Source organism: Lontra canadensis, unplaced genomic scaffold, assembly GCF_010015895.1.
Source record: "Lontra canadensis isolate GAN:19392208 unplaced genomic scaffold, GSC_riverotter_1.0 scaffold2, whole genome shotgun sequence".
Classification (NCBI taxonomy): domain Eukaryota; kingdom Metazoa; phylum Chordata; class Mammalia; order Carnivora; family Mustelidae; genus Lontra; species Lontra canadensis.
This window is the reverse complement of record NW_022630996.1, coordinates 37574705-37585528: the sequence shown is the minus strand read 5'-3', so window position 1 is coordinate 37585528 and position 10824 is coordinate 37574705.

The window sequence follows — 10824 nt, the reverse complement described above, 5'->3', positions numbered from 1 at the left end:
AGCAGAACAGTTCTCATGAGTTATCCCAGAAAAAGACACTAGCCAAAATATTTGACCCTCTGTTAACCTTTAGTACCTCTAATAAGTTGTACGTCACTGGTCACAGGAGAACAATCTATTAATAAAGAAAAATTTAGACTACTTTTATATAAGTCGTCCTTATAAAAATGGTATTATCCCAATTTAGTATCAAAACCTGCTTCTTCACTCCAAATAGCACTGTCAAAGTAAAACACAGGCCACTTCATGTGTCTGTGACAACTCTTTCCACACCAATTTCCTAGCTCACAGCAGCCAAATGATTTTCCTACATCACAAACAAACTATAGTCTTCAGGGTTGTATTTGGAAAAGGAACAATAAGGCATCTGTAGAAAAACAGCATTTGCATTAGATTCCTCTTCTGGCCTAAGGGATTATTTGCATTGTACAAGCTCAAGTGGGTGGCAAAGAATAGGCAGGCTTTGTTAGACCATTACTCATGTAATGAGATTTGAGGTCTGCTATTCAACGCAATTTTTCAGTGGGCACTTTCCCCAGGCCTAAATTGCTGCTTACAGACATTTAGATTATAAAATAAAATTTAAAAATAAAAGAGCACAAAATGCCCCTTCTTTTCTCCAACCCCCTGCCCTGCCCCTCCTTTTGAGTTCTTCATTTTATCTCATAGAGGAGGTCTGCTCAGCAGAATACTATGCTCAACCTTGGAATGTCTGACTCTCACTTTGGACTCCTCCTCCAGCCCCCCTCCCATCCCGCGACGGGTCCCAAGGTGTCTTTCCAGTTAACCCAGATATTTCTGTGTCAAGAGCCAATCAACCTTGAAATTGTGAGTGATTTGATACCTTGGGTTTCAACCAGCTCCAAATATCCTTATACCCCATGCCCACTCCTCCAAAGATTAAGCCACACCTATGCACTGGTGATTGTAATTATTTTAGAGTCTGTTTATTCATTCTAAACCTGCCCCCGCTTCAGTGCAATTTTCCTCCAGTTTCTCTTTTATGATGCTGCACATCTCCCTGTGAACTTTGTTTTGCCCAAATCTCTCTGATAACTTTTGTCTTATTATTGCTTGTGTTCTAGAGAAATCAAGCCAGGCTTTAAAGTGGACTCTCAAGAAACTTGAGAACTTCAGGCCCAGGCCCTGTCTATGATCTGCTATGAGACTATCGTACCACGTTTGTCACAAAGCCCCATTGCCCCTCACTGGTCAGTCATTCCCTTGTGCTGTAAGGGCCTATTCAGCCAGAGCGGCCCACCCCGGTTGAACTGCCATTTTGTTGTAAAACGTAAATTGACTCTGCACCCTCCCCCCCCAGGGGAACTTACTTAAAAACAAGTCCCGGAAACCAGTCCCAGGTAACAAAGTCCAAGTACAAGGGTGGGTCAGGCCAGGTGGAGGTATTCAATCAGTGGGGGCGCATACTGTCTCCTGCTACCAAGGAGTGTGGGCCCCACCCTTTAGGCACCTTTTGGGCGCCAGTTCTGAACAAGGTGATAGGCTGGTTCCAATGTCTACTGGGGTAAATTGTAATTCAATCGGTCACCTAGCATGACTGTGCAGCCGTCTCTGTGTGTTACAATTTCATTGGCCACCTGTGTGTGGCCAGGCCCAACCACATGGCCTTTGCTCTATAAAAGTTAGTCTGGAAAACAGGGAGGGGTCGCCCTCTCTGTAAAGGGCGGCCCTGACCAGTCTGTTTGACGGTCGGTTTGATTCTTGATGCTTGACGCGAAATAAAGCTTTGCTTGACTTTCACTTTGTATCAGTCTCGCTCCTTTAATCACGGATCCATTATTGGGGTACCCATTTTTGGGGGGACCCAACAGTGCCAAGATGATACTGACTCTGAACATAATATGCATTCCCCACTCTATACCCTGCCTCCCATCACCAAACTGGGGCACACTGGAATGTCTGGCTGTCTTCAACATCATGCCTGGGCTGAAGGGAATCATGGGACCCTCTCTCAGACCCTCTGTCCACCTAAGTCTACCATACTGGCATTGCTGTTGTGCCCATTCCATATAGCCATGGGACATAAAAAGATATAGCCATGGACAGACACATAGCTGGTCAACCAGAAGCTCAAATGGGAAGCAAGCTGTAAGTCCCCTAAGTTCTGAGATTCCCAAACCACTGTCAAGGAATCCCAGAGATCTAACAGGGACCCAGGAGATACCAGAAGTAGGGCACAAAACCCACAAAAACTGAATTAATTTTCCCCTCTTATTTGTCTCCTAGCTTCTTCCACCCCTAATCCCACAAGGACTTTTGTACATGATGTGAAATTGGAACATTCTTTTTATCATAACCTCCACTCTTTCATGCTCCAAGGATTGATGCTCAATTTGTGAAAATATAGTTTGAGAATTTTCTAGAAAATTAGTATTTTTATTTTCTTTCCTAAAGTCCTGTTTTTATTTTTATCTTGATAGGCACTTTAAAATGTTCAAAGCTAAGAAATGACTTTTTTATTCTAGGCATTATTAGTCCCCTCTCCTGTGTCAAAAAGTCTCAGATTAATGCCCAAGTGTTAATGTAAAACAAAAAACAAAACTGGGTGGTAAGGGGCGGGAGATATACTTTACCAAGAAGTAAAAGTACATGTGTGACCTTTCAAAAAATTACATAATTGTATACATGAACATTGCAATTACAAACTATTTGCCAATACTACTTGTGGAGAGCAAAATGGAGTCACCCTTGTCAAGCGGGGACCAATGTCAGCAATGATTCAAGCAGTAAGGGTACTTGGTTACCAGATATCATGGAGACCAGCACCAGCTGATGACAGCCCAGAATTGACAACAAAGCAGAAGCAGAATTGGTCTACAGAAGCCCAAGACTGATGAAATCCCTTTTAAAAAGGAGGATTTGGGGTAGCAAACTGTCAGATTCTTCAGACACTGCCCCTCTCCGTCTGACCACTGCAAAAAGGCAGCTGCTGCTGACAGCTCTGATGGATGGATCTCTGAGCGGAACTCAGGTCCTTCCTGCTTGAACATCAGAAGCAGTCAGTGCTGAGAGCTGACCCGGACCAGACCAAGGCCTTATCTCAACTGTGCACCCACAGACGACTTCGTGTTTGATCTGTTAACTTCCTGTCCCCCGTGTTATCTTGTTTGCTGTGTGACTTGTCTTCTGTCCTGCTTTGTATGCTGTGTAAGAAGCCAAATTAATCACATGGTGAAATGTCATTGAGTTTGGGATCCTAAACCTGCTTTATAATTGTGTTTTCCTTGCTTTATGACTGAATAAAGCTGACATTGTAGAAAGACACAACTCGTGTGTGCGCCTTCATAGCACGCCCATGCCGCTGCTAATTCTTTAAGTTGACATACAGCTTGCTTCTCCTATTTCCTTCTTACTAACAATGAAATAGGTCTCTTTGTACATAGGACAGACAGTTTTGGTAGATTACATTAATAAAAGTTCAATTTCAGGACCAAAATATGAACATTTTTAGAGCTTTACATACATGCGGCCAAAGTATCCCCTTCTACAAAGTACCCCACATAAACTCACCAACAATGACCTTCCTCCATAGTCTCTTCATGATAAGACACTAGCATTCATTTAACTTTACCAGTCTGGTATGTGAGCTTGGTTTGCATTTATCTGAATAGTAGTGAAATCAAACATACATACTTTTCACTCTTTTTTTCTTTTCTTCTTCTTTCTTTTTTTCTTTTGTGGCTTTTAATCATCTATTCACATTCTTTGCACACGTTTGGAAGTGTGGAAATAAATGAGGGGCCCTCCCATGAGAGCGAGCAAAGACTGTTCACTTCAGAGCCTACTACAAGGGAGTGAGCCACCATCACTTGGGTTTGGCAGTGACTCGAGGGCAGATGGGTAAATGAAAGCTTTGTAGTGAAATAAAGGGAAGCCTTCAAGTGTGCTCTGGGTGGGAGTTGTTGGCATGGTGAACCTGGAAATGAACTAGCTACAAATGGGTCATCTATATGATTGGTTTTGGGGAACATATTTGTCTTTATCTGGTTGGTCCTGTGTTGAAGCTGGGCAAAAATTAGGGAAAGGGAAGGTAATTACCAAGTCATTGGCCATTTGGGGCTGATATTTTTTTCCATCATACATCAGTTTTGCCTATTACTATCTACAACATACTTTGAAATTCATCAGAATATGTGCTGATCGAAGGATAAAGGGATAAATAGAAGGATAGCTATATGATAAGGCAAGTATAACAAAATGTTAATGATAAAATCTGGATAAATTAGGATAATAGGGGGCGCCTGGGTGGCTCAGTGGGTTAAGCCGCTGCCTTCAGCTCAGGTCATGATCTCAGAGTCCTGGGATCGAGCCCCGCATCGGGCTCTCTGCTCAGCAGGGAGCCTGCTTCCTCCTCTCTCTCTGCCTGCCTCTCTGCCTGCTTGTGATCTCTCTCTGTCAAATAAATAAATAAAATCTTAAAAAAAAAATTAGGATAATAGGTATAATGCATATTCCCTGTAGAATGCTTTCAACTTTTTATATGTTTGGAAATGTAAATAATAAAATATTGGAAAAGAGAAAAGAAAAGCAAAATCCCAAAGAAGAGCTAAAACACTTCTGAAAGGATCAAGATTAGGGAATATTGCTAGATATCAAAAAATATATAAGATATATTCATCAATACAGTGTGGAGTTGGTACAGAGATAGACAAACTGACCAAAAGAACAGAATGGAGAAGCCAGAAACAAACCACACGTACACAGAAACTTCACTTATGATTAAAATAGCATTGCAGACCAGTAGAGGAAGAATAGATTTTCAAGAAATGGTACTTGGACAATTGGTTATTCATGTGGAAAAATAAAATAAGGTTCCTTCCTGACAGCATAAGACCTGATGAATTAAGGACTTAGGTGGGAAGACAAGCCTGTACAAGTTTTTGAAGATGTAGTTGACTGATGCTCAGACTCCATTTCCACTTTTCTCTGATGTGTATCCCTGCGCTGCACAAATCTTATCTAAAACAAAACAAAACAAAACAAGGGACACCTGGGTGGCTCAGTAGGTTAAAGCCTCTGCCTTCGGCTCGGATCATGATCCCAGTATCCTGGGATCGGGCCCCACATCGGGCTCTCTGCTCAGCAGGGACCCTGCTTCCCCCTCTCTGTCTGCCTGCCTCTCTGCCTACTTGTGATCTCTTATCTGTCAAGTAAATAAATAAAATCTTAAAAAAAAATAAAAAACAAGAACAAAAATTCTCAGACTCCCAGTAGCTAAGAAACAGAGTACAAATTTGGTCTAATCAATTAAGTGCACTGACATGAAATTTAGAAGGTGGCAATGAGGCCAAGGCCACATACTTGCTGCTTTAGGCTGCCTTCTGTTTCAGGCAAGCCCACAGAGAACTCAGAGTAGACTCCCCCTATGTCCTTCCCACTCTAGTGGTGGAGGGTCCTTGTGCTGTTACTAATAGCTGGCTTGCTTCATCATCCTCTAGTTTTTGGCTCTTCATCCTCCATGAAACCAATGCCCTGTATTAAATTTCTTCTATTTCATACCTAGAGTGGTACTCGTTTGTCAGTCCCTTAACTGATATATCCAACTATATACATCACAAGTGAATCTGAAAAAGCTTTAAAAAAACAAAAACAAAAACAAATTGCTGCAGAATACCAACAATACAGTTGTACTTACCTAGGCTCCATAAGTATGCAAAAAGAATGTATTGGTGAGGGATAGAAACATATGTTAAATTTATAAGAAAAACTATGAGAAAATATCAGCAGTGGAGGTGTAGTTTCTGAATCTTACTAAATTACCCATTTAAAAAAAAAAAAAGACAAGACAAGAGAATAGCAAAGTCAAAATCCACTGACAACAACACAAGAAAGCAAGTGACAAGGTACCCATCTGGAAAGCCATGTATAGGGAATGTATCTCAGAATCAATTGCCTGAGACATGGAAGAGAATATTTCACCCCTGTTTCCCACCTCCCAGAGTTGCCCCAGAAGATCTGAATGCCTTGTTAATACCACAGTGCTTCTAGGTTTGCACACATGCTAGAATGCTGAGCAGGCTCCTGGCCATGCTCCACACAGCAGCAGCAGAGAATCCCATGGCAAAAAGCAAGAGGTACGGCAGTGTAACCGAGCTGAGGGCTATCAACAAGTGATCAGAGAAAAATAGTGGGTGACCCAGAGTCAAGGACACATCCCATGCAAACTCTGAAGACTGACAATAAAAAAATACATTTTCATTTCAAGTACATATGTAGCATTCAGGAAAATTGGCCAGAGTTTAGGCCACAAAGTAAATCTCAATAAACTCCCAAGGGTGGATATGGTACAAAGATCATTCTTTGACTCCAGTGAAATAAAACTAGAAACCAATTTCAAATAATAGTAGTTTTAAGAGATATAAACACACACATGCAAACACATGCACCATTAACTCCTAATCCAAGGAGGAAATGCAAAACAAAATCATGGAAGTTCTTAGAAATAACAAAAATGAAAACATTACACATCAGAAGCTATGATGTAAAGTTAAAGCACTAGTGAGAGGGAAAATTACATATGTGTGTGTTAGGTAAATAAATAAGCATACATATGCAAGAACATATACACATAAAAGTACAATGTGTACATATAAATTAACTACCAATTCTAAGAACTAGAAGGAAAAAAATAGTAAACCAAAATAAAGCCAAAAGAAGGAACTAATAAGACAAAAACAAATCTTAACGAGTCAATAAAAAGGAAAATACTAGAATTATCAGATAAATACAAAGCTGTTGCTCTGAATGAAATAAATGAAAGAGACAAAACATTAGCCAGATAATTAAAGAAAAGCAAGGCAAGGTGGGAAAATGACAAAGGAGAAGTAACATCAATCAGGGTCTTTGAACAAATCATAAGGAATGACTGCAGAGGATGACCATTTGTTCCACCTTGTTGTCCCAGCATTGCTTCCAGTGATCACACACTTTAGATCTCAATTGGAAAATGATTTTTATGGTCACCCCAGTTTTGCACAGCTCTCTGTATAAATTTGGAACCCCAAATTGAAATGAATAATTTTATAAGTGATGTAGCAGCAAAATTAACCATGCAGAGATAGAAAACATAAAAAAGATAATTCCCATGGGAGACAAAGAGAAAATAGTTCTATGGACTCTCCCTGGAAGAAGCACCAGAACCAGAAAGTTTCACAAGGAAATTCTACCAAACTTTTAAAAGATGAAATAATAGTAATGTTATTTAAATTCTTACAGAACACAAAGAGAGAAAACTTCCAAACTCAGCTGTGAAGGAAGCAGATTGACACAAAAACTGGAAAAAGATTATAGCCAAAGAAAATTAAACCATTCTCACTTATGAATATCAATGCAAACATCTTAAACTATTAGCCAATAGAATCCAGTGGCCCAATAAAAAAATTATATAGTCTATGTGGTCTCCCCTCCCAGGAATGGAAAGCTTATTAAATATTAGAAAGTCTTTTAAAATAACTCAGCATACCAATAAAGTTAAGGAGGAAAATTATATTTTTATCTTCATAGATGCAGAAAAAGTAATTATGAAACTCGGAATTCATTCATTAAAAAAAAAAAAAACACTCAATACTACAAGAATTAGAGGAGCAAGATGGCAGAGGAACAGGAGACCTGAATATCATCAGGCTCCAGGAGTTCAGCTAGATATTTATCAAATCATCCTGAACACCTACAAACTCAACAGGAGATTGAAGAGAAGTACAACAACAATTCTAGGAACAGAAAAGTGACCACTTTCTGGAAGGTAGGACGTGCAGAGAAGTGAATCCGAAGCAATATATGGGAAGATAGATGGGTGGGTGGGGGGGCATCTTCCAGCAAGTGGTAGAGCAGTGGAGCAAAATCAGAACTTTTAGAAGTCAGCTCCACTGAGGGACATCACTCCAGAGGCTAAGCAGGGGGTGGAGCCCTCTCAGGGACAGTGTGATCTCAGGACCCACAGGGTCACAAAAAACTGGAGGTGCCTGAGTGCAGCAAAGCCTCCAGGTATCAGAGCAGGAAGCTGGCTACAGAGACGGAGCTGAGGAGTGCCCTTGCAGCTCAGGGTTACCTTAAACCGTGATCTGAGGCGCAGTCATGCCTCTGCTCTTAGAGCAGGGACCCCACAAGTAGCAGATCTGGGGAGACTCAACTTCCTCTTCCAGGAGGAGTGGCATGGAAGCACATTGCAGGAATTGGCTGGGTTTAGAGACTCCAAACAGGGCTGTGCACCAGACATAGAAATGTTTGGTCATGGGCCAGGTGAGCATGGAGTGTGGCCGGAGACCAGGAGATGGGAGGGATTGACTGCTTTTCTCTGAGGGCGCACTGAGGAGTGGGGCACTGAGCTCTTGGCTCCTATGGCCGGAGATTAGGAGGCTGCCATCTTCATTCCTGTCCTCCAAAGCTGTACGGAAAGCATTCAGGGAACAAAAGCTAACAAGAGCAAAACCGAGCAGATTACGTAGCCTGGACACTGGTAAGGGTGGTGCAATTCCGCCATGGGTAAAGACATTTGAGAATCACTGCAACAGGCCCGTATCCCAGAAGATCAGCAAGAACATCCAGCCAAGACCAAGTTCATTGACCAATGAGAACTGTGGAACTCCAGAGCTAGAGGAATACAGCACATAGAATTCATGGCTTTTTTCCCCATGATTCCTTAGTCTTTCAAAGTTAAATTTTTTTAATTTTATTTTTTCTTTTTCTATTTTTTAAATTTTTCTCTTTCCTCTTTTAACGATTTTTAACTATTTTATCTTATCAATACCTTTTGAAAAATCTTTCTAAATTTTCATTATTATAGTAATATTCTACCTCTTCATTGTATTTAAACTTATTTCTTATATACATATAAGTCTTTCTTTTTTTTAAATTTTGGGATACAGTTTCTCCTAACAAATCAAAATATACTCTAAATCTAGCTCATGGCTTTGTTCTAGTTTCCAGCCTGATCACATTCTCCCCCCGCTTTTTTTTTTTAATTCAACCTACTTCTTATCTTACCAATTCCTTTTTTAGAATCTTTTAAGATTTTCATCTTTACATTCATATTGCATCCCTTCATCATGTTTACTCTTATTTTTGTGTATATATATATATATATATATATATATATACACATATATATATAAGTTTTTCTTTCTTTAACAATTGGGAGGCAGTTTCTTCTAACAGACCAAAATACATCCAAAATCAAATGTGTGGCTCTGTTCTATTCACCAGTCATATATTTGTTTTCTTTTCTTTTCTTTTCTTTTTTTAACCTCCTTTATTCTCTCCCTGGTTTGGGGCCTCCTCCAATTTGTTAGTGTATATTTTTCTGAGGTTGTTGCTACCCTTTTAGTATTTTGTTCTCTCATTCATCTATTCTTATCTGGATAAAATGACAAGGCAGAAAAACTCACCACCAAAAACAACAACAACAACAAGAGATGGTACTGATGGCTAGGGACATAATCAATATGGACATTAGTAAGATGTCAGAACTACAGTTTAGAATAATGATTACCAAAGTAATAGCTGGGTATGAAAAAAGCATGGATGATACTAGAGAATCCTTTTCTGGAGAAATAAAATGCCTTCCTGGAGATATAAAATAACTAAAATCTAACCAAGTTGAAATCAAAAAAGCTATTAATGAGGTGCAATGAAAAATTGATTCTCTTATGACTAGGGTAAATGAAACAGAAGAGAGAATTAGTGATATAGAAGACCAAATTATGGAGAATAAAGAAGTTGAGCAAAAGAGAGATAAACAACTACTGGATCATGAAGGGAGAATTCGAGAGATAAGTGATACCCTAAGACAAAACAATATTAGAATAATTAGAACCCTAGAAGAAGAAAAAAGAGGGGGCAGAATGTATATTGGAGCAAATTGTAATAGAGAATTTCCCTAATTTGGTGAAGGGAACAAGCATCAAAATCCAGGAGACACAGAGAACTCCCCTCAAAATCAATAAAAATAGGTCAACACCCCATTATCTAATAGTAAAACTTATAAGTCTTAGTGACAAAGAGAAAACCTTGAAAGCAGCTCAGGAAAAGAGGTTTGTAACTTACAATGGTAGAAATATTAGATTGGCAGCAGACCTATCCACAGAGACCTGGCAGGCCAGAAAGGACTGGCATGATATATTCAGAGCACTAAATGAGAAAAATGTGCAGCCAAGAATTACTAAAACCATCTAGGTTGTCACTGGAAATAGAAGGAGAGATAAAAATCTTCCAAGTCACAAAAACTAAAAGAATTTGAAAACACCAAACCAGCCCTACAGGAAATATTGAAAGGGGTCCTCTAAACAGAGAGAGAGCCTAAAAGTAACAGACCAGAAAGGAAGAGAGACAATATACAGTAACAGTCACCTTACAGGCAATGCAATGGCACTAAAGTCATATCTTTCAATAGTTACCCTGAATGTAAATGGGCTAACTGCCCCAATCAAAAGACACAGGGTATCAGAAGGGATAAAAAGTCCATATGCTGTCTACAAGACACTCATTTTAAACCCAAGGACACCTCCAGACTTAAAGTGAGGGGTGAAAAACAATTTACCATGCTGATGGACATCAAAAGAAAACTGGGATGGCAATCCTTATATCAGATAAATTAGATTTTAGGCCAAAGACTATAATAAGAGATGAGGAAGAACACTATATCACACTTAAAGAGTCTGTCCAACAAGAAGATCTAACAATTTTAAATATCTATGCCCCTAACATGGGAGCAGCCAATTATATAAACCGATTAATAACAAAATCATAGAAACACATTGACAATAATACAATAATAGTAGGGGACTTTAACACTCCCCTCACTGAAAA